General features: G+C 48.3%; 1 protein-coding gene across 11 annotated transcripts in view; it reads left to right on the forward strand.

Moving 5' to 3' along the window:
* The first annotated feature begins 3,053 nt into the window (after positions 1-3,053).
* Positions 3,054-24,709, forward strand: part of KIF1A (kinesin family member 1A) — a 181,620-nt gene continuing 159,964 nt past the window's right edge. For all 11 annotated transcript variants that reach the window (XM_030575581.1, XM_030575583.1, XM_030575589.1 and 8 more), the window contains exon 1: positions 3,054-3,137. The gene's annotated coding sequence lies outside the window, so the exon portion shown is untranslated. The remainder of the gene's footprint in view (positions 3,138-24,709) is intronic.

Consider the following 24,709-nt stretch of genomic DNA (forward strand, 5'->3'; position numbering starts at 1 on the left):
CATTGACACAGATGCATAGGTGCTGGAGCTAGGATTGCGGGGGATGCTGCAGCACCCCCTGGATTGAAGTGGTTTCCATTATATCCAGGGTTTACAGTTTGGTTTAATGGCTCTCAGCACCCCTGCTATAAAAATTGTTCCAGAACCCTTGCACAGGTGTTGAGCTTTAAGGATGTGACCACTGAATTCCATGACACGATTCACGTGCAGGGCATGGACAGAACGCTGAGCATCTGGCGCAACCAAGTCCTGCCACTGCAGATAAAAAGCCAGGTTCTCTGCCCTGAAGCACTTACTGCTGACCTCTAAAGCTAGGTCAGCACATGGGGTCAGCAGACAGCAGAGCAGGGATGGGGTGTGGAATACCAAGGGTTAGCAGTAAGTTCATGTGGTTACTGAGTGTGCCATGCACACAGGGTTCAGTTGAAGTTCAGCTCTGATCTGGAAGTGGATTGTTGAGAGGGCACAGTGAGTTTCCATGCTGTTGCCCTTTATGATTTCCAGATGAGATGTTCTCAGTTTCCAAGTAAAACCCGGGTTGGATTTTTAGCTACCAGTCATGCAAACTCAGGTTCGGCTCTGATGACTAGATCCTTCCAGGCTCCTAACTCGATTGATTTCAGAGGAAGTTAGGAGTCTAAATACACTTGAGCTTCTGGGCCTGAGAGCCAAAATAAACTCTCTCCTCACACACTGTGATGGTTTCACCCCACCAGGCTGCCCCTTGGAACTGGGGTACCATTTTGCCCTCTGACCCACCAGCCTGGGCTCTCACTGTAGCGGGCAGTCACCCCGCTCCAGCCCTGAAAGGGTTAAAAGCCAGCCTGTGGAGAGAGCTGGGACTGAGACACAATAAGGGTGGGCTTGAGGCAGCCAGTCAGGGCCCAGCTAGACCAGTATAAGAAGGGCTTCTGCAAGAAGGCAGGTAGTCAGTCTCTCTCAGGATGTGGTTGCCTGGGAACTCAGGATATGGGAAGCAGAGCAGGGCTGGGGAAAGGTGAAAGAAGCTGGAGAACTCCAGCCTGGCAAATCCCCAGGCTGCAGGCCTTGCCAAAGGCCAAAGCCAGTACAGGGGTTTTAGAGGGGCAGCCTGGGGTTAGGCAAAGGCAGCAGGTCCAACCCTCACTTGCCAATGATGAGTGGTCTTTACAGACTGAAGTTTGCCTCAGTGAGTGGGGGCTAGATGATGACTGGCAGTAGTCATGGAGGCAAGGTGGGTGAGAGGGTTGGGGGTTCCCCTAGGAGGAGAGACTTAGTGTGTGGGGGTATTGCAATGGGCAGAACCCTAGGGTAGAGTAGAACTTTAAAAGCATGAGCCTTATTTCCTACTAGTAGTTCTCTTTGGTTCACATCTCCCAGGCAGCATGGATGAGGTGAATCATTAGAAAAAATGAGAAGGAGTTATTGGGTGGATGGGAGTGGTATGGAAGAAGACACTGAAACAGTGCACACAAAGGTAGGTGGGCATTAGTGATTGGGGAATGTGATAGAGATGAGGTCAGAGATTTTGGCAAGGTGGAATTAAAGTAGAGCAGTGGTCCCCAACCTTTTTTGTCTGGCAGGTGCTGGACGACGAGCCACCATGGCCGGCAGACAAACATCTGCTGAAATGCGGCAACGTCAATAGGTGAAAAACGGCAGCATTTCAGCGGCGACGCCTCTGGATGACACTGCTTGTGAGTGGCATTTTGGCGGATGCTCATCCGCCACACAGTACACAGGTGCACATAGATGCCCTGACAGGTGCCATGGCACCCAAAGGCACTGCATTGGGGACCACTGAAGTAGAGTGTTTGGGGTAAGGGTGAGGTGATGAAACTTGAAGAGAGGAGGTAGAGAAAGGGGGAGGGATATAAGCAGACCAAGGAAAGTATTGTTTGTATACAGTGGGGCCTAGAGGTCCCATTGTGCTAGTTGCTATACACATAGTGAGAGACAAGTTCTTCAGGGCAGGGCATACAGCCTAAACACACCAGGGAGAAAGAGGCCCAGAAAGGGGAAATTGCTCAAGGTCACACAACAGGTGGGTGGCAGTGCTGGGAACAGAGGTCCAGTCTTCTGCATCCTAGCCCAGTGCTCCATCCACTGGACCATGCTGCTCCCTGCATACAGGCATCTTTTTAACAACACAGCTATGTGTCTGTGAGGCTATTTCTCCTTTAAGGGCTGGGAGAGGGAAGCAGGGGTAAGACCACCCCTGTCTCCCTGAAAGATTGGGGCAGCAGGCAAGATCTGCTGGACTGAAGGTCCTGGGGGATTATGCTGGGGCTCCTGCAGGTGCAGCAGTTGCAGGGGATGTGCCTGGGTGGTGTGTGGGGGGAGGATTTGGGGTGGGGGCAGGATTTAGGATGGGGCTGCTGGGCTGGGGGTGGGATTTGGGCTGAGGGCTTTGGGGGGTCTGCATAGGGCTGTGCCTGGGCGGTGTGGTGGAGGGGGGTGAGGGATTTGGAGTAGGGGCTGTTGGGCTGGGAGTTGCAGGATTTGGGTAAGGGCTCCTGGGTGGGGGTCTCTGGAGGTTGTGGAGGCAGGATTTGGATGAGAGCTGATGGGCTAGTGGTCTCTGGGGGGCAGGATTTGGGATGGGGCTGAGGATCCTTGGAGAGGCAAGAGTTGGGGTCGGGGCTGCTGGGTTCGGAGTCCATGGGAGGGGCAGAGTTTGGGGAGGGGCTGAGAATCCTGGGAGGGCTCCATAGAGGGCTGTGTTTGTGCGCTGTGGTGGGGGGAGGAGGAGTTGGAGTAGGGGCTGCAGGCTGGGGGATCCCAGCGGGGCAGGGGCAGGGGCAGGGGCAGGGTTGGGGGGGGGGGGCTGCAGGTCCCTGGGAGGGGCTTGCGAAGGAGGCTGAGGGTCCCAGAGGTGGTGCCGGGGACAGTGTTTTTTGGGGAAGGGCTGTGTGCCTCAGCATCGCCCCCTCCCCCCCGTTGCCGCAGTGACGGCCCGGCCCCAGCCGTGATGTCACCCAGCGGCCCCCCCGGTAGCCGGCCGGGCGTCCAGCGCAGCCAACCAGCAGCCGAGGGGGGGCGGGCCGCGCACCCCTGAGCCCGGCGCGGCGGCGGCGGCGCAGAGCAGCTCTCAGAGCGCCGGCTGCAGTGTGCTGATGCCTGCACCGATCGCGGAGAGCCGCTGAGCCGCGGCCAAGGTAAGAGCATCCTCCTGCCCCGGGCCAGGCAGGTGCATCGGGCAGACGCGGGAGCCCCAGCAGCTGCCGCTGGGATTCGTCACCGCTGGGTAGCAGCTTGGGCAGACCCGTTTGGGTCAGACCCCCGCTCCCTCACCGTTGCAAGGAGAACAATGGAGCAGGGTCGCAGCGCCCTGCGCTGGAGCTCTGCACCCCCTAGGGCCACGGACCCTGCCCTGTCCCCTGGCTGGGCTGGACCCCCGGCAGGATTGGGGTCGTGGGGGGAGAGACAAACCCCATGAGACCTTCCACCCCACCACAGGTGAAACAAACACGGTGCAAGCCCTCCTGGGTGCGGGGAGCAGGGGCGGATCAGCCGATGTGTTATGCCCGCTACGGCTGGTTTCTTGCCACCGTTGGCGAGAACTGGAGTAGCCGGGAAGATGGTGGTGGGGTGGGGTGGGGTGGGGAGGGTATAATCCTAAGGGACTGGCGAGGCAGGAGTGGAAAACAGGCAAGGGAAGGTTGGAGATGCAGAGTGTCGGGTGTGGCAGGGGGAGAAGGTTGCTTCTCCAGTAAAAAATAAATATTGCTGCTTGCTCATCAGGAATCCATGTAGCTTCCCAGCATCTCCCCTGCTTCTAGGATGCTTCCCCCAGGTAGGGTGACCAGATGTCCTGATTATATAGGGAGTCTATATAAGAAAAAGACCCCTATTACTCCCCCACCCCTGTCCTGATTTTTTCTGTCTGGTCACCCTACCCCCAGGCTGTGTGTACTTGCCTGCCCTATCCAAAGTTCCTGTCCCTGAAGCAGGGGTTTGGGCTAGTGAATTCTGCTGGGATCTGCTCCTAAATAATAGGGATGGCAGTTCCTCATGGCTCTTCTCTGCCAGCCCTTTCTCCTGATCCTCTCTCCTGTCCTGGGCAGCGCCTCAGCCCTGGGTGCTCCCTGTTATTTACCACCGTAGCTACATTGCTGCATGTATCACAGAGAGAAATCTAGCGAGAAGGGTTAGGAGGCAGCCATGCCTCAGTACAAACCATCACCCAACCCTGTTTGTGGCAGAGTGATGGAGAGAATGCAAAGTCATGGGGCCTGGATCCGGGGCTGCATCCAGTGGGCAGCAGTCATGGGATCCAGGCTTCCGTGGGATCTAGCAACAGCCTGTGCCTGGGTTGATTCCAGACGGGCTCCTTGGGATAAATGGCATTTTCCAGAGAGGCAGAATGGGGCAGGGAGGAGTGTAAGCAAAATGTCCATCTCGCTGTCCAGGTCTGTCACTGGATTGTTGGTGACTTGTCTATTTGCCTTCCACATTCAGTTTGCCTTGGGAATGTGGTAGGGGCACTGGACTAAAAGGCTTTTTGACGAATAAGCATCTTCAAGGGAAGCTGCGATGGATGTGCATGTAGTCTGCCCTGTATGGTGGAATGCAGAGTGTCCTAGCAGCAGCTGCAGTGGATGCTCTCATCTGAATGCACATGGGGGAAGATGTTACTTACCAGGGAGAGGTCTTCATTTCTCCTTTTTCCAAAATCGCAAGGGGCTGGGCAGAGGGTTTGGCTGGGAAGCCATGGCTGGGTGTCGGCCATTTTGCAGGTTTTTGAGGCTGTGCTGCTGTCATGGTAGGACTGGCAGCACGTGTGTATTTGTTGGGTGTAGAAGAAGAGGGAGGGTGTGTAGTGCTATTCCGGTGTGTAGTGCTATTCCGTGGTTCGAGCCTGCCCTGCTACCTGAGCTGAAAAGGTCAGATGGCTCACAGTCCACGTTCTGAATGTCCTCATCCTCCTAGACAAAGGGAAGCGGGACATGCCCCAGCTGGGAGCGTGCCCTATACTGTCAGAGTCCAGCTTCGAGAATGATCTTGCGCCTCCTGGCACCCTGGGTCATTGGTGGCTGGGAGCGTGTGGGAGGGAATGCTTCCAGACTTGGAGGGTCAGGGTTCAGAGCACGCTGCCTGCTTTGTCATTCAAGGCCATCTTGGGAACAACATGGCTGCCTGTGGACATGGCGGAGTGCACTGAGCACGGCTAGTGCCTGGGCACGGACTGGGGAAGATCTAGTGGGTCGAATTCAGGCTCCTCTCTCTTCTGCTGAGGCCAGGCACAGCTCTGCAGTTGCTGTCTGTAGCTGGGATGGAGAGCTGGGAGATGCTATTCCTGCCTGTCCTACTCTGTGATTTTGGGTGTGTCTGCTCACTGGGAGCCCAACAACAACAACCTAGTATCTGACATTCCTACAGCACCTTCACTCCAAAGAAACCCAAATAATTCCACAGATTCGACTTTATCTATGTATAAGAGGGGTAGTCGTGTTAGTCTGTATCCACAGAATCAATGAGGAGTCCAGTGGCATCTTAAAGACTAACAGTCCTTCGGACTCCTAGTTTTTATTTTATCTACAGGTACCATTTAAATGCAGGCACCTGTAGCTATCGGCTTGAGCCCTGTTGGGAAACAGACTGTTCTAGCACAGTCCAGTCCTATAAGTCTAGCCTCATGGAGAGCAAATACTTGGCAGTAGTTCAGGGCTCAGATTGCAGGGGGAAAGCAGCACCAGTTTTAGCAAGCTGCCCCTACAATCACAGAGCAGCTGGGTGTTTCTGCTAAAATGCACTAGACCTGAAGAAGAGCTCTGTGTAGTTTGAAAGCTTGTCCCTTCCACCAACAGAAGTTGGTTCTTTAAAAGATATCACCTACCTACCTTGTCTGTCTCATATCCTGGGACTGATATGTCTACAACAACACTGCAAATAGGATTTAACCTGTCATCGTTAGGTTTCATTATCAACCCCAACAGAAATGGATGGACAAAATGATACACACTGGAGCTAGCGGGTCTGCTTTTCTGCAGACTTTGTGAGACAGCCCTTCAGCTCAGCCTTGTCTCCCCTGTCCCTCTTATAGCAGTGCTCCCCGGCGTCACTTCTATGGGGGGTGGATGGGTAAATGGTTCCTGAAATGCCAGGAAAGGTCATGCTGACGCTTTATTCTTTGAGGGTTGGCAGTGGCATCAGTGTTATGCCATGTTAATTTGGAAAGGTTTATTTCCCAGTCAGAAAGGCTGGGTACTATTTTTCAAATGCTAATAGCAGCAGTGTCAGCACAATGCACAGAGTGCTGGCTCAATTCACTTCCCCTGGATTAGGACAGCAAATGTTTTTGGTTTTAGTGAAGAGGAGATTTAGGCAGGCAGAACGCAACCTCCAAAATGCCACGTTTGGTTGAGATATCATGGCGCACATGCATACACATTACAGTAGCACCATTCTAACACTTGTAATTAATGTCAGAAGACTTCTAATTACCCCAGCAGGTCAGGACCTCAGCCAACTACTTGGTGCCCTCTGCCGCCACTGGCTCAGATGTAGGGGTGTGTGTGTGCATCTGCGGGGGGCAGGAGGAATGTCTGCTCTTGAATCACCATTACCACTTCCAGTGAGCCTTGAATTTTCCTTGGAGTTGCCCATCCAAGTACTGACTGTACATAGCTTGAGAAAGTTGACAAGAGCACAGGCCCAGGTCTTGTGGCTTGGGGGACAAGTAGAAGGTAGAGAGCTGGAAACTTCAAGTACAGCTGGATATAAAGTTCTCAGTAGGCAGCTGATTGGGCACCCTCCCTTATTATACTTAATGTTCAGCCAAAATTGCTTGCTTGTCAGATTTCAGCCCTAATTATTTTCCTTTGTTTTTCTGGGAGTCCTTCCGCCTAGTTGCCACCTTTGCTTCTCTCCTCCCCTCCCCAAAACTTCACCAGGACACACAGCACCTGAAGCTTCGGCAGAGCCAAGTAAAGGGCCAAACCTGCAGCCTTTGGCTCCACTGAGTATTGCATCCTCACACAGCCATTGTGTCCCATGAGGTTCCTGGGTGAGTAAGTACTAGTCACCATGCGGGAGGGTTGCAGTGGTGGGCCCCACATACCCATTGGTCTATGGAATTTTCAGAGCTAGGCCCACTGCATATTGAGCAAATCCCCAACATGTCCAGTACTTTTGCCTAGAACTCTGTAGGCACCCACAGGGCTTGTTTTCCCATTGGCCTGCCCCATGAGCAGCCCTTCACATCCATGCAAAGGGAATAGAAGGTTACCATTCTGACCTTTGCGTGGGGGTCAGTGACTGCACGTGGGCTGGGCAATGGGGACTCAGACCCACAGTGACTTGCTAAACTATTGTAGATATGGTGAAGCGGGGAGCTGGTGACATCTTCCTCAAAGCCTGTCATCCAGTGACTAAATACTGGGGTCATCTTGAACCACCATCCATTTGTCCCCAGCCATAGCTATAGGATTCCATTGGTACCAGTGTGGAATCAGATTCTGGAGAGACCTCATGTATCAATCATGACTTCTCTTGTCCAACATACACAGGAGACCTCATGGCAAGGCTGTTTCGAAACAAGAGGCAAAATATCATCAGGAGAGTGATACCCACCTGTACTGTCTATTTCTTGCCCCATGGACTGTGCGCTTTTTCTGCACTCTGGAGGAGCAGCTTTATGTCAGGACTGCTTCATCCTCCATTCCAGGAGAACAAAGCCCTGCTCTTGGGCAGGGGTTTAGTCTCTCTTCTGGTGTCTGCAGTTAGTGGGCCCAGCCCAGCCCTAGGGTAGGTAGGTGTGACTCCACAACTCCAGCATCCTCCATTTTAATTCACTGAGATGGCAGCTGTCCACACTGGGTGCTGGGTGTAAGGAATCCTGACATGGCTCCAAGGTGTTCTCTCAGCTGCACGGCCAGCGCAGGCTGCGCACCTGCTGATCCAGTTTGAATCTTCCACTGCACCAAAGGGCACTGGCACTGTCTACCCCTTTCTGCAGGGCTGTTGCCAAGTCCAGTGGCTTGTGGTGAACAGTAGCCGCCCCCTCCCCCCTCCCTGGCTTGGGAGCCAGTGACCCCACCACGCCCAGTGTGCGTTCCTTACACTGTCTGCCTACACAGTGACAGACTTCCTGCTGGTGCGCTTGGTTTTGAAACCCTGAATACATTTGAATTCTCCACAGTGCTGGGCTGGGCTAACTCCTCATTGAGCGGATAGGTGACTGCGCGCGCACACACACACACCCTTCATTGAGGAGATGCCTCAGGACCTGGCTCCCCCCCCTTGACACCCATCTTAGCTACCCTTTTGCTGCTTAGGGGGCATTGTTTTGTTTTTCTTTATGGTCACTGTTGCTGTTTTTCTTGTTTCAGCAGCATCTGCCCTGAATGAGACTAGAACAATTGCTGCCCCAGAGAACCGACAGTTTAACTAGACAAGGGAGGCAGTGAGCAGGAAAGACGTGTAAGTGAAGTGACTTGCCCAATTCACCCAGCAGGCTATTGACCTAGCCAGGATTGGCACCTGTGCCTCCTGTCTGCCAGTCCAGTGCCCTACTCACTAGACCATGCTGCTGCTTTAGCTGCTAGCTGTATTGTGGCAGTTCCCAGAGGCTGTAGTCAGGTTCAGGGCCAGACTGTGCTAGGAGTTGTACCGACATGCAGTCCGTACCATGCAGACCTGACAAGCTGGTGACCCCCTATTTATTACCCAAACCTCCCCAATCCTTCAGTCTCCCCCATCAATTTGTTTAATGATTTTGAATATTAAGATGGTGTTTTGAATTAACATCTATTCATTATATTTGCACGTTTGTTTTAAAATTAAATTTTTTTTGTTGTATGGAGTAAAACAAAAAAAGCAAACATGACAGAATAAATAATGCAAAAAGGGGACTGTATGATAGACTGTGATGGGTTCGATCACAGAAACCCTGGGGCTGCCAACCGATATGCCAAGACTACTACTGCCCTGGCTTTCCCTGCCAGCTTGGAACTCCAGCACCCTGTCTTGTTGAGCCAGACACGCCAGTCTGCTCTAACACTGATCCAGGGTCTGAACCAAGTGCCCCAAAGCTGCAGACTTAACTTAAAGCAACTTAAGGAGTGTTCCTGTCTTTAACACTCAGATGCCGAGCTCCCAATGGGGTCCAAACCCCAGATAAATCCATTTTACTCTGTATAAAAGTTATATAGGGTAAACTCATAAATTGTTCACCCTCTATAACACTGATAGAGAGATATGCACAGCTGTTTACCTCCTCAGGTATTAATATATACTCTGTGTTAATTAATAAGTAAAAAGTGCTTTTATTAAATACAGAAAGTAGTATTTAAGTGGTTCCAAGTATTAACAGACGGAACAAAGTTAATTACCAAGTAAAATGAAATAAAACACACAAGTTTGAGTCTAATACAGTAAGAAAACTGAATACAGACACAATCTCACCCTCCATGGTATGCCAGTAAGCTTCCTCTTACAGACTAGTCTCCTTCTAATTTGGGTCCAGCAATTACTCACACCCCCTGTAGTTACTGTCCATTGTTCCAGTTTCTTTCAAATATCCTTGGGGGGTGGAAAGGCTGTTTCTTGAGCCAGCTGAAGACAAAATGGAGGGGTCTCCCAGGGGTTTAAGCAGACTTTCTCTTGTGGGTGGAGACCCCCTCCTCTGTCCTATGCAAAGTCCAATTCCAAGGTGGAGTTTTGGAGTCACATGGGCAAGTCACATGTCCATGCACGACCCAGTTTTTACAGGCAGCAGCCGTTGTTCACATGCTGCCCTGAACGTCCTCAGATCGACTTCTTAGGTGGATTGGAGCTTTCCAAGATTCATTGTCCTTTTAGTGTTTCTTGATTGGGAACTTAATTTGCACATTCCTTTCTCAAGAAGCTGACCAAATGCTGTACTAAGGCTGCTTAGAAATCAAGCAAGTACACAGCCAATATTCATAACTTCAAGTACAATGACACATGCATACAAATAGGATGAATAAATTCAGTAGGTCATAATCTTTATAGAGATATGTTACATGGCATATGTAGCATAAAACATATTCCAGTTGTCATATATATACATTCATAAGCATATTTCCATGAAGCCTTATGGGATGCATTGTCACAAGAGCCAAATTCATTGTCTCATGTGAGGCTGGCTGGCGCTTGCTCCGGGCTTTGTGTTGCAGAGAAAACCAAAGCGATGAAATAAGAGAGTGTAAGACCCAGGAAGCGAAGGAGAGCTGATGCTTGCACATAGCAGGTCCCAGAGAATAGATGCTATCTAGAGCCAGGACATTGTCATCACAGAACAATGACATCAACCAACAGTCGTCTCTGGTGCTGTTTCATAAAGCCCAACAATGGAGCGCCCTGTACTCCTCACTCAGTCATCTGTCATGGGAACAAATCCAGAACTAAAGACAATGGGCCAAATGCTTGACTGGTGTAAACCAGCATTGCTCCACTGGATGTGATGGGCCTGATTCCCAGTTGGGATAAAAGAGTGTCACTCCTCTGACTTCAGCAGAGCACAGCTGGTTTACACTAGCTGAGGAGCTGATCCCAAATGGCATCCCAGTTGTGATGCTCCCCCTTAATGCTGCTCTTTCAAGGGATGCCATGTCACGTGACCTCTGGACTAGTTTTTTGTGTCAGGATGTGGACAGGATGTGGATTTCCAGTGCTTCTGCATCAGTCGTTTGTCGCGTAGGAAGCAGGGCTCTTGTGAATCAGTCATGGTGAAATCCCCCCTGTGCCCAGGGCTAGCGGGAGGCCTTGGCACCAGTTATGGATCTTTTCAAATAGGGCTCAGCCCCAGAGGTGCATGCCCCCTGTGTGAGAGCTTTGGATTGGGAAGCTGCAGTAAGAACAGTTCTGGCTGGAACACAAAGAGAAAGCCCTGTTAGAGAGCTCCAGAGTACACCTCTCTCAAAGCTGATTTCTGGACAGCTCCAGAGCATATACAGAAGGTAGACAAGGGCTAGATCCCCATCCTGCACTTCCCTGTCACTCTAATGCCTCCCCTAGATATACCGGTTCAGTTGGAGGCCAGTGCATGCAAAAATAAATTTCTGGGTCAAGCAATGTATTCAGAAACCTGAATATCTGATGGTGGTTTCAATGTAACACGGAGCTGAGTTGGGGTGGAGGCAGCTGTGGAAATAAAAGAGCAGGAGCAGTTGTGTCCTGCTGCTGCTGGATTGCAAGGCTGATTCCAGCTCAGCCAACGGAACAGACTGTTCAGTTCCAGAAACACCACCCCTGGAATACTGGGGAAGGGATCCCTGAATGAGGCAGCTGACATTCTGCGTGTAGGGCTTGATTATGTATGGTGCTGAGAGCTCTAGCCTGATCCAGTGAAACACTGAATCACGTGCTTAACTTTAAGCACATGAATAGTCTCTTGACTTCAGTGGGAGTGCTCATGTGCTTGTCTTTAAGCATGTTTCCCTGGCTCAGGCAGGGCGCGCTGTATTGCAGTCTAGAGCCCCCAGTGAGGGTCAGTTTAGAAAGGATTGGGTGCATTAGAGTTAAAGTTGTTGGTTGCTTAAAGGCAGTGGCCATTGGTTTTGTGGGCTCCTGATGGTGACAGCCTAGTGATTTCTGGTTCAAGGCTGCAGAAGTTGGGCCCTGTCCCTTTAATGGTCCAACCTCTCCCCGTTATTCCTGATCTCCATTCCCCTTGCGCTGTCTGCCTCCCATCTGAAAGCGGAGAGCCCAGCATCTGGATGGTGATAAGAGCCACTACTATCTTCAGCATTGCACTCAGATTACTGAATTATTGATTTGGAAAACAGCACTCATTATGGGCTCATCCGCATAGAGGCTGGGCAGGAAAGGCAGCTGGCTGGATTTTACCAACTCTCCTAAGATGAGACTCAGGCACAAAAGAGAGATGAGAGATTTTCACCATTGAGTTTTTGTTTTCCCGGAGCGTGCTCTTGCCTTTTGAACAATGTTTGCTGTGAGCGCTGTCGAGTGTAGGTCTGTTGCGTCACGCAGCGTTTAGGGGAATTCAGACTCTGGAACCGAGCTCCATCGGTAGCAGGGGAGGAGGAGAAATGCCGACGGAGTTAGATGATGATGTGATTTCTTGCGGAATGGCTGCCTTCCTCAGAGGATGCAATGCAGTTGTAAGGAAAAGTGCGAACACTGTCGGGGTCAGAACAGCTCATCTCTTTGGCATGTGAGAGTGAATTTTCCAGTTAAAGGAGTAGTGGCTGCTGACTCAGCATCTCTCTGATTCCACACTCCCTCCCCACCCCCCACTCTCAATGAGTCTTATTAACTGTTGACAAAGGACAGTTGTCAGGAAGCAACGCAGGCAGCAAAGACTCTTCTACATGGGAGCAGTTGTCGCCCCATCCCAGGGGGCCAGGGTGTGATCTTGCTCCCTTGTTGTGTGCCCCAGTGGGCTGAGCCATGTGGGGTTTGTGAGCAGGCAGTGCCATGGATTAAGGGAAAGCTTGTTAGTTAATCCCTCCTAAATTAACTAGATCAAGTAGGGTTAATCAGCATGCTCTGATAGGCCTGTCGTTTATCTGCCAGCCATAAAATGTCCCTGTGTTGCACAGACAGGTCCCTATCTCAGGTTGTGATTGTGTCAGATCTCATGAGCTAAGCAGGGTGGAGCCTTTTGTGGGCCCAATTGGATGGGAAACCCCCGAGGAAAGCTCATGTGCTTCAGGAAGGGGCCCCTGGAATTCAGGAGGGGGCACGCTTCCCTCAGAGCCAGCACTGAATATTGCCACCAAAGGGTGCTGGGTCACTGTGCCGCTGACAGTGCCACCTTTCAGCATCGACACAGGCCCTGTGCCTGCTTCATCTATCTCTGCTCTGCCATTCTGCTATGGCCCTTCTTCGCAGGGCCAACTCCAGCTTTTTTGCCACCTCAAGCGGCAAAGAGAAAAAAAGAAAAGAAAAAACCTGATTAAAGTGGAGCGATTGAGCTGCCACGGAGAAGAAGCGAGGCACTGAAGGACCCGCCGCTGAATTGCCGCCGGAGACCCAGACGTACCGCCCCAATAACGGATGAAGTGCCGCCCCTTTCTATTGGCAGCCTCAGTCACCTGCTTCCTTCGGTGGTGCCTGGAGCTGGCCCTGCTTCTTTGCCATGTGGCTGCATCATGGCAAGCAGATGAAAAGGGCTCTCCTCTGAACTGTAGTTGGTGGGGGGTAGGGGTGTCCTAAAACAGCTGCTAGTAGATGAGGAATGAGGGCTGTGAGTGACAATTTTTGTTTCCCTCTCTTCACTTCTAAAAGGCATCTGTCAGTGCAAAAGACAAGGATAGCCTTGTCCGAATCCTGTGTACCTGTGGTAGAAGTGGTACAGTACTTGGCTAAATGTACATTACAAAGGTATGACCCTCACTGTATTAATTGAGCTGCTCAATACTTTTCTACAAAACAGATTTTTTTGGCAAAAAAATGTCAGTTTTCATTTAAGTTTGCAGAGTTTTATTGAAAAAACAAACCTCCATTTAAAAAAAATATATTTTGGCCAAAATGTTTGTCTGGTTTCACCTAAATTTCCTGTGAAAAAATATGCACCAGAAGAATGCGATGAAAATTTTCGTCTTGAATGAACATTCACAATTTTTTTTTCATTTCAAAATGTCTGCTCCACAGGAAAATTTTGCTTTTGTCATTTTAAGCCAAGTTGTCCATCTGAACAAAAGTTCAAAATCTATATTTTGAAACAAAACACTTGATTTTCATTGAAAAAGTCTGTATTTGTCATTTCAGTATTTCTGAATCAATTTTCCTCTGGGCTTTTCATTATGTGAAAATTTTTACTATTTTGATGTTTCATGCTGATTCAGCACAAAACTGCAAACTGTTAGACACGTCACAGACAATTGCCCAATCTGTGCTCATCCTGAAGGTATGACAGCCATTCACATAGCTACCTCCTCAGCTCTGGAATGGACAAGACACCACAGGATCCAACTGTAGTCACAGTATTGATTTCACTATTCCCCTACCATCATACAGAAGAAGCAGCACAAAAATAAATGTTGAAGCATTGGAATTTCCTCTGAGAGGGGAATTCCATTTTCCAACCAGCTACAGTTTTGGTTTTTTGATGAAAACTTAAAATATTTCAGTGAAAACTTCTTTTTTTTGGGGGGGGGAATAAAAAAATGTTTGCAGGGAAAATAAATAATTTCCTGGCCAGCTCTAATATTAGCACAGGACCAAATCCTGATACCCTTTTTCTGTTCTTCTCCAGGCCTTGCTCAGTCAAATTTTTGTTTGAAACAAATGGGAATTTTGCCTAGTGTAAGGACTGGGTAAAAACCAAGTAAGGACTGCAGGACTGCATCTATTTTAAATATAAATTGAACGCAGCATGTGAATTAAAATATGAGTTTTAATATACTTAAACTATAACTTTAATTCTTTCTTGCTCTATAAGATATGAGATCAACTTTGTTTTCTGTGTCACATGTAGGATATTGTACAGACCACATGCATGATTTATATTATTCAAATAAAGGGGTGATACACAGGAAATTTGTTGGTTCCAAATCAGGAAGCATAGTGGCAATATCTGACTCACCCAACCCTGAAGCAACTTTTCACTCTGATTTCAATCAATCTTGCAGGGCCATCCAGGATAGTTCATACAATTTTAACTATGTGCTGTTTATATCATTTTATGGGTGTGGCCCCTCCCCCCAACATTTGTCGGGTTCTCCTTTCGTATAGGCCTACTCATCAGCTGTGCACTGTCCATGATCATCCCCTACAAACCAGCTTATTTCCAGTGAAAGAAGCTTGGCACAAATTTTTTTTTTCTTCTCTCCCACTGCACCTATATGTATCTGATTCCCTGAACTACTCCAAGTTTGCAACTTGCCTTTCCTCTGAAGGTTTAACAATACACTAAATTTGTTCTATTTTAGGGGTTTCATTTGATTATTAAATTGAGTTTGGGGAATTTAAATCATTTGTGTAAAATGCTCAGGACTGGCCCTAACATCCTGCTTTAATAAATGGACGTAGAAAAGCCTTACAAATTCATCTGCCTTGTATCCCATACTATCAGTAATAGACTAAACCATTTACATCCAGCTACACCTGTTTTAATCATAGATCTGTGACTTTGCTGTCAGGAGTTCTGGTCATTCTGCATCAGACATACAGCACGAATCAATCAACATATCCCATCGATCAGTTACTGCATGCGAACAGCCTTCATTTCCCCTCCATAAGTGTCTCAGAGGTGGTATTTTTTAGGCCTAAGTGGTACTAGTGTAGAAATGACTTGTGCCTTGATTGAAGAGTGCTATTGTGGCAGTAGCATTTTTTTCTTTCCTACAGTAAGAAGAACAGACTCCCTAGTATCCCCTTAGTTCTTGCTTAGTGCAATACATTGCTCAGTGGAAGAAAAGACCCAGCTTTTGGCAGATACGGCAAAACAAGTTGGTTTGTTTAGCAACAAGGGGAAGACAAAATATATGGCTATCAATGTCCCAAAAGCAACTATTGGAGTAAAAGGAGCAACCCTGGAAGAAGTAAGTCATTTTACCTGTCTCGACTGGGATGAGTAATTATGGTGAAACTGTGCTAGATGTTAAGCAACAGATATCAAAGGCAGCAAACAGCTTGTATGAGCTTGAAAAGATTTGGAATAGTAGCATGATTGGCACTGACTCACAAATACAATTTTTTAACATTGGCATCGTGTCTGTCCTCCTTTATGGAGCAGAGTCATGGACATCTACAAAAGAAATTTATAAGATCAATTCGTTCTAAAATAAATGCCTGCAGAAGATCTTTCAGAGTCCATTGGAAAGAGTTTCTTGCAACATCAGACATTCTTGAGCAAACCAGCCTAAAGCATCGAATATGGCAAGAAGACAATGATGGACATAGTTAGGATATGCTTTAAGGATGCTCCAACACATTTTTCATATCAAGTGACAATACGGACACCATGTGGGAAGAGAAAAAGAGAGTGACCTAGAGGAACATTATGCAGAACAGCAGACACAGACTCCAAATCCATCAACATGAGACCCAGAAGCCTGAATGGACTAGCTCAAGACTGAAACATGTGGCAGAAAATGAGTACCATCTGCACCTGAAGCTGGGAGGATGAAGAGGAAGTCAGAGGAAAAGGGCTATCTGTGGTGATGACTCAAGGAGCAGTGTGATAAGGAGTTACACAACAAGCTATACATGGCAGGCAGTTAGGGTAGACATCTTCAGTGTCGATAGCACTTGACGGGGTATGGAAATCTCCGGGCACCTTCCAAAAGGAAATGCAATGTATGATGCAAAGCCCTCTGAAGCCAATGGAAAGATGCCTGCTGACTGATCAAGCCCGAAGTGAATTTGTGCTGTCAAGTGAATGAGGGAAAGCAAAGGAAAAGGAAGTGAGTCTTCAGCGTTAAGCTAGAATGTGGTAGGAATATCCAAACAGAATCCCTTTGAGCAGGTGCTAACTGTAGAGAGAGGGTGGTGGAAAACTACAACCATTCCATTCATGTAGTGTCTCAGAGAACCTGCAGTTCCCATTGAAACAGTGATAGTTATTGAGCATAATAACTTAATCCAGTATCAATAAAATAATCTAACAGCGCAGGAGACGCTTTGACTTTGGCTACCTCTAGTTTATCTTCTCCCTGTTTGGTCCCAGAGGCCGTCCAATTTGGCTCACATGTCTCTGGGCTGTTCATAAGAGACTGATCAGACACTCATTCCACTCCCTAGGCTACTTTCTCCTCTCTGTCCGAGCTAGGCTTCCCCATGCACTCAGGAACTGTATTTGCAAATATGATTAATTTTTTGTTCTGCCATGCATGACAACCAGCAGTAGTAGCAGCACACGCAGGTGCAGTAGCAAGCACACAGAATCCAGTTGCGCTGGTGGCCTCCCGCTGCATGGCTGTGGGCTGGAACCAGCAGTGTAGCGTGGCAGCACCAGTATCAAACTGGATGCTGTGTGGCTGCTGGGCGTTTGGGAAAAGAGGCACCAAGCCAGCAAGAGAGGGTGAATTCCAAGCCTCGAGAGAGCACTGGGATGTGACCTCCAGGATCAGAGAGACCCATTGTGCAGGAGCCGAGCGTTCTGGCTGGAGGTTCCTAATCCAGTGTGCCCCAGGGTGTGGGGAGCATTCAGAGAGGTGAGCTTGTTGAATGGATTGAAAAGCAAAAACAGCATTGCCAGAGTTCTCCTTGCCATCATGAGACCAACAGCAGTGATCAGAGACACTTCTGCCCTTCACAGCACTGGCAGCTACAGGAGTTCTCTGGAATCCAGAAGAGGTAATGGGAAGTGTAGGAGCAGATATAACAGTCATCAGTGGCTGGCCGGAGCTGGCAAAGAATGGTAGAAAACTGAGCCATAGCCACTTTCAGCCGAGAGGATCTGTTGCCCATGCACTTTGCTGAGCCCTTTCCAGTCTTATTCTATATCTGTAGCTCCTTCTGGTCTCAAATCGCGCAGCCCAGGCCTTCCATTAGCAGTGCAGTTTAATAATGCTGCTTTTCCCCCTTCCATCAGTTTGAAAACCTGCTAGGCTTAGCAGCATTACAGTGTGTCTGCTGTGTGCATTGTACCTGTGGGCCATCAGCTCCAGCATCTGTGCTGATCCTTTGCAGCTGCCAAGCAACAGCAGCACTGTCCAGGAATTGTAGCTCAGACGGTGACAGGAGAGAGCCATAAATCTGGTGTGTGCTGCTGCGGTACATGGGCCTGTGCCTGTCTGCTCCTTGCTGCTGCTGCCATTCCCTCTGCACTTTTAGGAGAGCTCTGCATGCAGCTAGCTAGTGTAAGCGGGGGAATGGTCCCTTTATTGTGGGGAACTTCCCTGGCTTCTGCACTACGCCGGTGAAGTGGGCTAGCGAAAGGATCTGAGTCCTCACTCCCACTTCCTTTACCTTGAGAACTCCCCTTCCACTCTTTTGTCCGGCAGAGTCCTCGTAACCCCAACAAGGCTGGGCCCAGGATTCCTGGGGGGGGCTCAACCCCCAACCCTGCTGTGGTCACCCAGGACAGGGGCTAGGGTATCCCCACTCCGGGGTACTCTCTTTGCACTGTGCACCTCCCTGACCCATTGATCACATCATACAATTTAAAGCAAATACAAGTTATTTAATTAACAATTAATTTAAAAAAAGAATAAGGAAAAATGGGAAAGGTTAAAGGAAAACACATCACGCTGCTCTGTGGCAGAGAGCATCACAAACAGTGTCTCTGGAATGTCAGGGCAGTTCACAGTCTGTTGCTTGTAGGTCCCAGGCCTCCTTCTTAGGCCCTGGCTGCGCTGCAGGGATGCTGTGGGTTGGACACTTGCTCTGGCGGTGGCCACACACTCTCAGGCTCTGGGTGGCAGGACCCTTCTCCCCAGCATCACCCCCGCCCTGTCAGGGTTATGATCCCCCTCCAAGTCTGGCCTACAGGGCCTCTTGGCTGAGGCGTCTCCCTGTGCTGGGCCCACTGCCCAGGGTCCCCCTCACTCTCCCCAGCTGCTCACTGCACCCAGCTCCGGACTGCTCCAGCCCCAGCTCCAGCTTCACCTCCACTCTGCCTCCGCACGGCTGCTTCTGCTGCTCTGCCTTCAGCTCCTTGGGCTGCTTCTCTGGCCTCTCTGGCTCCAGTTGCTACAGCTCTGCTCCCAAGGCAGGTCTGCTCTGCGGGCTGCTTCTGTGACTCTGCTCTCAGCTCTCACCTTTCTTCCTGGGCTGCTTGTCTGGCCCCTCTGGCTCTGGTTGCTGCAGCTCTCCTCCCAGGGCAGGTCTGCTCTCTCTGGGCTGTGCTCTGGCTTTTTGGGCTGCAGCTCTGCTCCCAGCAGCTTAGCTTGGGGCCCTGCTCTCTCCTTAGCTTGGCCCCACTCCATCTGACTCAGACAATTCCAGCTCACCCCGAGGACAGGACCCCTCTGGCCTCCTGTCTCCTTGATTAGCCTGCCCGCCCTGTCAATCAGGCTGATCTGGAGCATTGGCCTCTCCACGTTGTTCCTGGAGACTATCAGTCTCAGGCTCCTGATTTCCCATCAACCCCTCCCTTTTTTAGTGCTGGAGCTAGCAACCAAACACCCCCACTGAATGTTAGTTACGGGGCAACAGTCCCCTTACACTAGGAACAGAGAGATAATCTCTTGCTTTCTTTTTCCTCCCCTTCTGGGCTAAAATATAAGCTAATGAATGCCCCAGAGAAAACCACTCCTTCAGCTGGAGAGGAGTGTTAGTATATAATGTGTCAGTAATGTCAAGGGGAGAGCCAGGTGAGGTTAAACATAAACCCAAATGTTAGCAAGTAAGGAAATGCACAGCCATTTCTATCCAAACCACCTTAATTCTGACCCCAAGCTGTCACCGACCTCCCTGCCTCTTTTCTGTGTTCCTTTCCTACTGCCTTCCACAGCTGTTTGTTTTGGATCAATGTCAGGGCAGGATTAAGGCATATGCACTGTGGGCCCATGAAGGCCTCGGGTCCTCTGCATGATCCCAGACACCTTTTCCTGCAGACTTGCTCCAATGCTCATGGCTTTGTACGGACTGCCTGTCAATTTGCTGATGGCTGATACTCCTGGCCCGGTGGACTCTTCAGCAGCTGCACATTTCCCAACTGATATTTGGAAATATTGGCTCCCTGAACCTGTGTACCCAGGAGAAGTTGCCCCCTCCCTAGTTTAAACAGAAGTACACATCTCTGTCCTTTCCTAGACCTTATCTTTAATGAATGATATCGGAGTATTGCTACCAACATTGAATATAAGACCATACAAGCTACAGCGCTGTTGGCTCCTGCTCTCACTACCGCAGTTTCTCTTCAAGGTGAAGGCATTTTGGCTGGAATGGAAATTTCTACTTTTACCATATATGGCTCCATTAACTGTCAGTTTTAGAAATCATTGTGTGTGGCTTAACTTTGGATGTTTGCTTTTGAGTCTTTTTTTGGGGGTAGGTGAGGATGGGGGACTTGTTTTTGTTTGGTTTGGATCAAAAAAAGGATTCTGGGATATGTCATCACAGAAGAATAATATAGGTGGCTTGATAGTTTGGTCTCAGCTGAAGAGAGAAGGGTGGAGATGTAGCTATAAAACACCTCTCTGATCTCATGATCTGATTCAACTCCTGGTCTAGCTTAGAGCAGCCTAAGGGTTGCACTAAGTTACCATGGCTGGAATGGTTCCCTGGGGACTGTTCCGCTGGCTGAGGATTGTTGGAACACAAGGCACTCTGGCTACGTCCCTTCCTACCTTATGGCAGGGTGGGGGTGGATGGATGGCTTTGTACCATCAAAGGGAATCCCAGCTGCCCTGGTAGAGCAGCTGTCTGTCTGCTTTGTCCTGCAGGGATCTGGCCCATTGTTTGAGCTTCAACTTGGAATGTCACTGCTTTGGTGTCTGTGTTCCAACCCTAACGTTGCCGGCAGGGGTAGAGATGCAGTTGTTTTTGTACAGTATTTATTATTCATAAACCTGTAGTGGAAAACTCTAAGTGAAATAGATGGGGAAGGATGTTCAGCGGTCACAGCATTAGCCTGGGCTTTTGAAGACCCAGGCTCCTTTATCTGCTCTCACAGACTTCCTCTCTGTCTCTTAGGCTTGAAATCAATGGGAGTTAGGTGAATAAACACCTTCAAGGAGCTGGGACTTCGCCTCCCTGTGCCTTAGTTCCCCACCTGCCCAATGGGGGTCACCGCAAGGCATCCTCTTTCAGGGGTGTTCCCTTGATAGACACAATTGTCATAATTAGTGATAATCAATACTTGGGAAGGGATGTTAACCATTGTATTTCAGGCCATTAACCAAGGTGACATGATTAGAGACCAGGATGAGACCTATGTTGGAGGCAGATTATTCCACATCTGCTGCTGTGGGGATCTTACCTTACCTCTGAAGCAGCTGGTGCTGGCCCATATTCAGAGACGGGATACTGGGCTTAGGGCTAGATGGACTTTTGGGTCTGATCTTGTCTGTGTTTCTTCATAAAGAGAAAGATAAATCTGTTAAAGATGGTGAGGTGCTCCTATGTCAGGGAAATGGAGGCCATCTACATACTAAAACAGATTCTTAACTCGCTCACCTGGGCTGGTTAAGCTTTGATCCTGTGTAAATCCTTGTTCAGGATCTTATTCACTTTGGACCATCACATTGCAGGGTGTATAAAAAGCAGAGATGAACAGCAGTCACTGAGCACCACTGCAAGCTCATTTTTCAGATGTGAATAGGCCTTTTTCGTAAACAGAGGCACCAGCTAACCAGACAAAAGGTCTGTGGTATTTGATTTTTAAAACGTATTTTTGAGTTACACGAGTGGAGGGAGGGGGAAGAGCTTGTAGCTATTGTCAAGTGCCACATGGAATTGTTTAACTTTTAAAGAAATGATGAATTGCCCCTGAGTTTGGCCAGCTCTCCGCTCAGAATAGAACTGGGCTAAACGACCACATCTCCATATTTGAAGGCTCAAGCAGATGGTTTTGGTGAGAATTTACTGATATGATCCAGGAATAAATTTTGTCATTTGGCACATGAACAGTGCTTTTGGCATGGAATAGAATTTTATTTTTTCCATCAAAGAAATCAGTAAAACAACTGAGACTGAGATGTGTTTGAAAATGTGATTGTGCTCTCCAGGGCCCCTGTTCACAAAGGTACTTGAACGTGTGCAGAACATTGTCGCACGCTTGCGCTTAGCTGCTTTCCTAAATTGGGGCCTAGTTTTGTCAGCGATGAGACTATGTTGTGTCGCTTCAATCCAAAAATAATTTGTACTTTTCCAAATAAAGCTGTATCATTATAATGCAAGCACGATGTAAAAACAGGCAGCGCGTCTCTAAAGGATAGCACCTTCATTAGAAAGTGTTCTGTAACATGGGCATGCAGCTAGCCTATCAAAAATGTCTATTATAATTTTTGTTTTAGCAAAATGTTTTTTTTGGTGTGTGTGAAAGATTTTCATTTGGGCCTCAATTTTCCTATGACACTTCCTGGATTCCCCCCAAAACTTTTTCAACAAATTTCATCCCCCTTCCCCTATTTTCCACAAAGTCACGTGTCTTCATTTTCCAGTGAAAAAACTATTTTATGTTGATGCCCCCCTCCCCATTTTCTCTTACTTTTATTTTTTTTAACTTTTCTCCTGCTTTTTTTCCAGTGGAAAGAAAGTTTAAAAAGTGAGAGAACTCCACCCATCCCCAAGCAAAACAAATGTTCAGGGCCCTGAGGGAAAGAGGAGGAGCAGGGGGCTGGGCCACAGTTCCAGTGCGCGCCCCCCCCTTCCTACTCAGGTTCTGGTGCTTCTTTGGGGGCCCCCAAATTGACTGGGGCCCTTTAACCCAGCACTGTACCTGAGGGATAGAATGGGAGGAACCGCTGGCGTGCACTGGCAGATCTGGGTGGGGGCCAGCACGAGGATAGCAGGAGTGACTTGGCTGAGCTGGAATGGGGGGAAGCTTGCACAGCACTGCTCACAGCATCCCAGACTTTGTGGGCTAGGCTCTCTGCTGCCGTGTATGGTCAGTTACACCACTACCAGGTTGGAATGCCTGGCATTAAGTGACTGCTAAGGACAGTGGAGACTCAGGCCATGTGTCTCAATATTACATAGTCACCTAAATCCCCAGTACAAATATATCTTTCCTGCAGCACTGGTACATTTTGTTTCTTGATAAAGTTTGGTCTCCGACTGGGAGGGCCCTAGCGGGATGTCTACAGTGCTTGTAAACCAGGGGCTGTGGGACTCGCACTTCAGGACTTGGTATTTCCAAGCCTGTGCTTGAGTGTCAACGTTGCATTATAAGCCTGGGTTTCTGGTTTCTGGACCTGGATCTCATACTACACTACACAGCCCTTCTGACTGGGGGCTGCGACTTGAGCTGCACAATGACAGGGCTTGGACCTGAGTCATGGTGGGACTCCAGCTCAGACCCACTCTCCTAGGTGGGGCCTAGGACTTGGGCCCTGAGTGCTTGCTGACGTGAGTCAGAAAGATTCATGTGTGGATAGTACTGGGGATTGGGCTCATGCCAGATCTGAGCCTGGCTTTACAATGCAGTGTAGAGATACCTTAGGAGGCTGCAACATTATCTCAACCCAGTCCCAGGAGTAACAGCTGCAGGATCAATCTGCAGTGTTCTTGATTATTGTTTCTGGAACTTGTTTCTGTCCTAAAATTACTGTCATTTATGCAAGAGTAGTGCCAGGGGCCCCATTGTGCCAGGCACTGTATGTACATAAGAATGGCCATACTTGGTCAGACCAGTGATCCATCTAGTCTTCCGACAGTGGCTGGTGCCAGGTGCTTCAGAGGGAATTAACAGAACAAGGCAATTTCAGTGATTCATCCCCTGTCATCCAGTTCCAGCTTCTGGCAATCAGAGACTAGGGACACCCAGAGAATGAGATTGTGTCCCTAACCATCTTGGCTAATAAGTTCAAGGATAGTGTATGCATCAATGATTATCTAATTCTTTTCTGAACCCAGTTCTAGTTTTGGCCTTCACAACATTCCCTGGCAATGAGTTCCACAGGTTGACTGTGCACTCTGTGAAGAAGTACTTCCTTTTGTTTTAAACCTGATGCCTATTAATTTCATTGGGTGAGCCCTGGTTCTTGTGTTATGTGAAGGGGTAAATAACACTTCCTTATTCACTTTCTCATACCATTCATAATTTTATAGACCTATCATATCCTCCCTTAGTTGTCTCTTTACTAAACTGAACAGTTCATGCCTTTTTAATCTCTCCTCATATGGAAACTGTTCCATACTTCTAGTCATTTTTGTTGCCCTTCTCTGCACTTTTTCCAATTCTAATATATCTCTTTTGAGATGGGGCACCCAAAATCGCATGTGGTATTCAAGGGGCAGGCGTAGTATGGATTTATACAGTGGCATTATGGTATTTTCTGCCTTATCTATCCCTGTTCTAATGATTCCCAACATTCTGTTAGCTTTTTTTGACAGCCACTACACACTGAGTGGATGTTTTCAGGGAACTATCCAGAATGACTCCAAGGTCTTTTTCTTGAGTAGTAACAGCTAATTTAGACCTCATCTTTTTATATGTATAAGTGGGATTATGTTTTCCAGTGAACATTACTTAGCATTTATCAACATTGAGTTTCATCTGCCATTTTGTTGCCCAGTCACCAGAGTGGATAAAAAGCAAAGTTTAAAAAAAAATCAAATCAAAATCTGGTTTTTTTTACTTAAATCTTTTTTTTAAAAAAAAAAGGCATTTTATAAAAAAAATACAATCTAAAGCTACATTATAGCTCAAAGATATTTTATCATAGAATAGGGATTATAAAGTCTAAAGTATAAGACAGTATATTCATGTAATGTTTAAAAAAAGTTTTTGTAAATGAGTTTCAATAGTTCATGGATTAGGGACCCAATTTTATGGGGTTCCAGGGGCTTCTGTACAGATTATTTAGGTTAACCTTTCTATCTACCCAATAGGACTCTTCTAGACTGAGCACTACCATCAGAGATGCTTAGTTTTGCAGTTCACAAACCATGGATTTGTCTCCAGAGGTAACATGATTGTTAACAGCAAAAATGTTTTTAAATAAATATCTTGAACAGAGAAAAAAGACCTCACCCCTATTATCCCTCTGCAAATTGGTGTACAGAATCAATCCCTTACCTCTCTCTAAAAGTGCAAAGTTTCAGAAGGTTTACGAGTAGTTCAACATCTTTATTAATGATCTGGATGATGGGATGGATTGCACCCTCAGCAAGTTTGCAGATGACACACGGCTGGGGGGAGAGAGGTTGATATGCTTGAGGGTAAGGATAGGGTCCAGAGTGA

The sequence above is a fragment of the Gopherus evgoodei genome, chromosome 9, assembly GCF_007399415.2.
Source record: "Gopherus evgoodei ecotype Sinaloan lineage chromosome 9, rGopEvg1_v1.p, whole genome shotgun sequence".
Lineage (NCBI taxonomy): Eukaryota > Metazoa > Chordata > Testudines > Testudinidae > Gopherus > Gopherus evgoodei.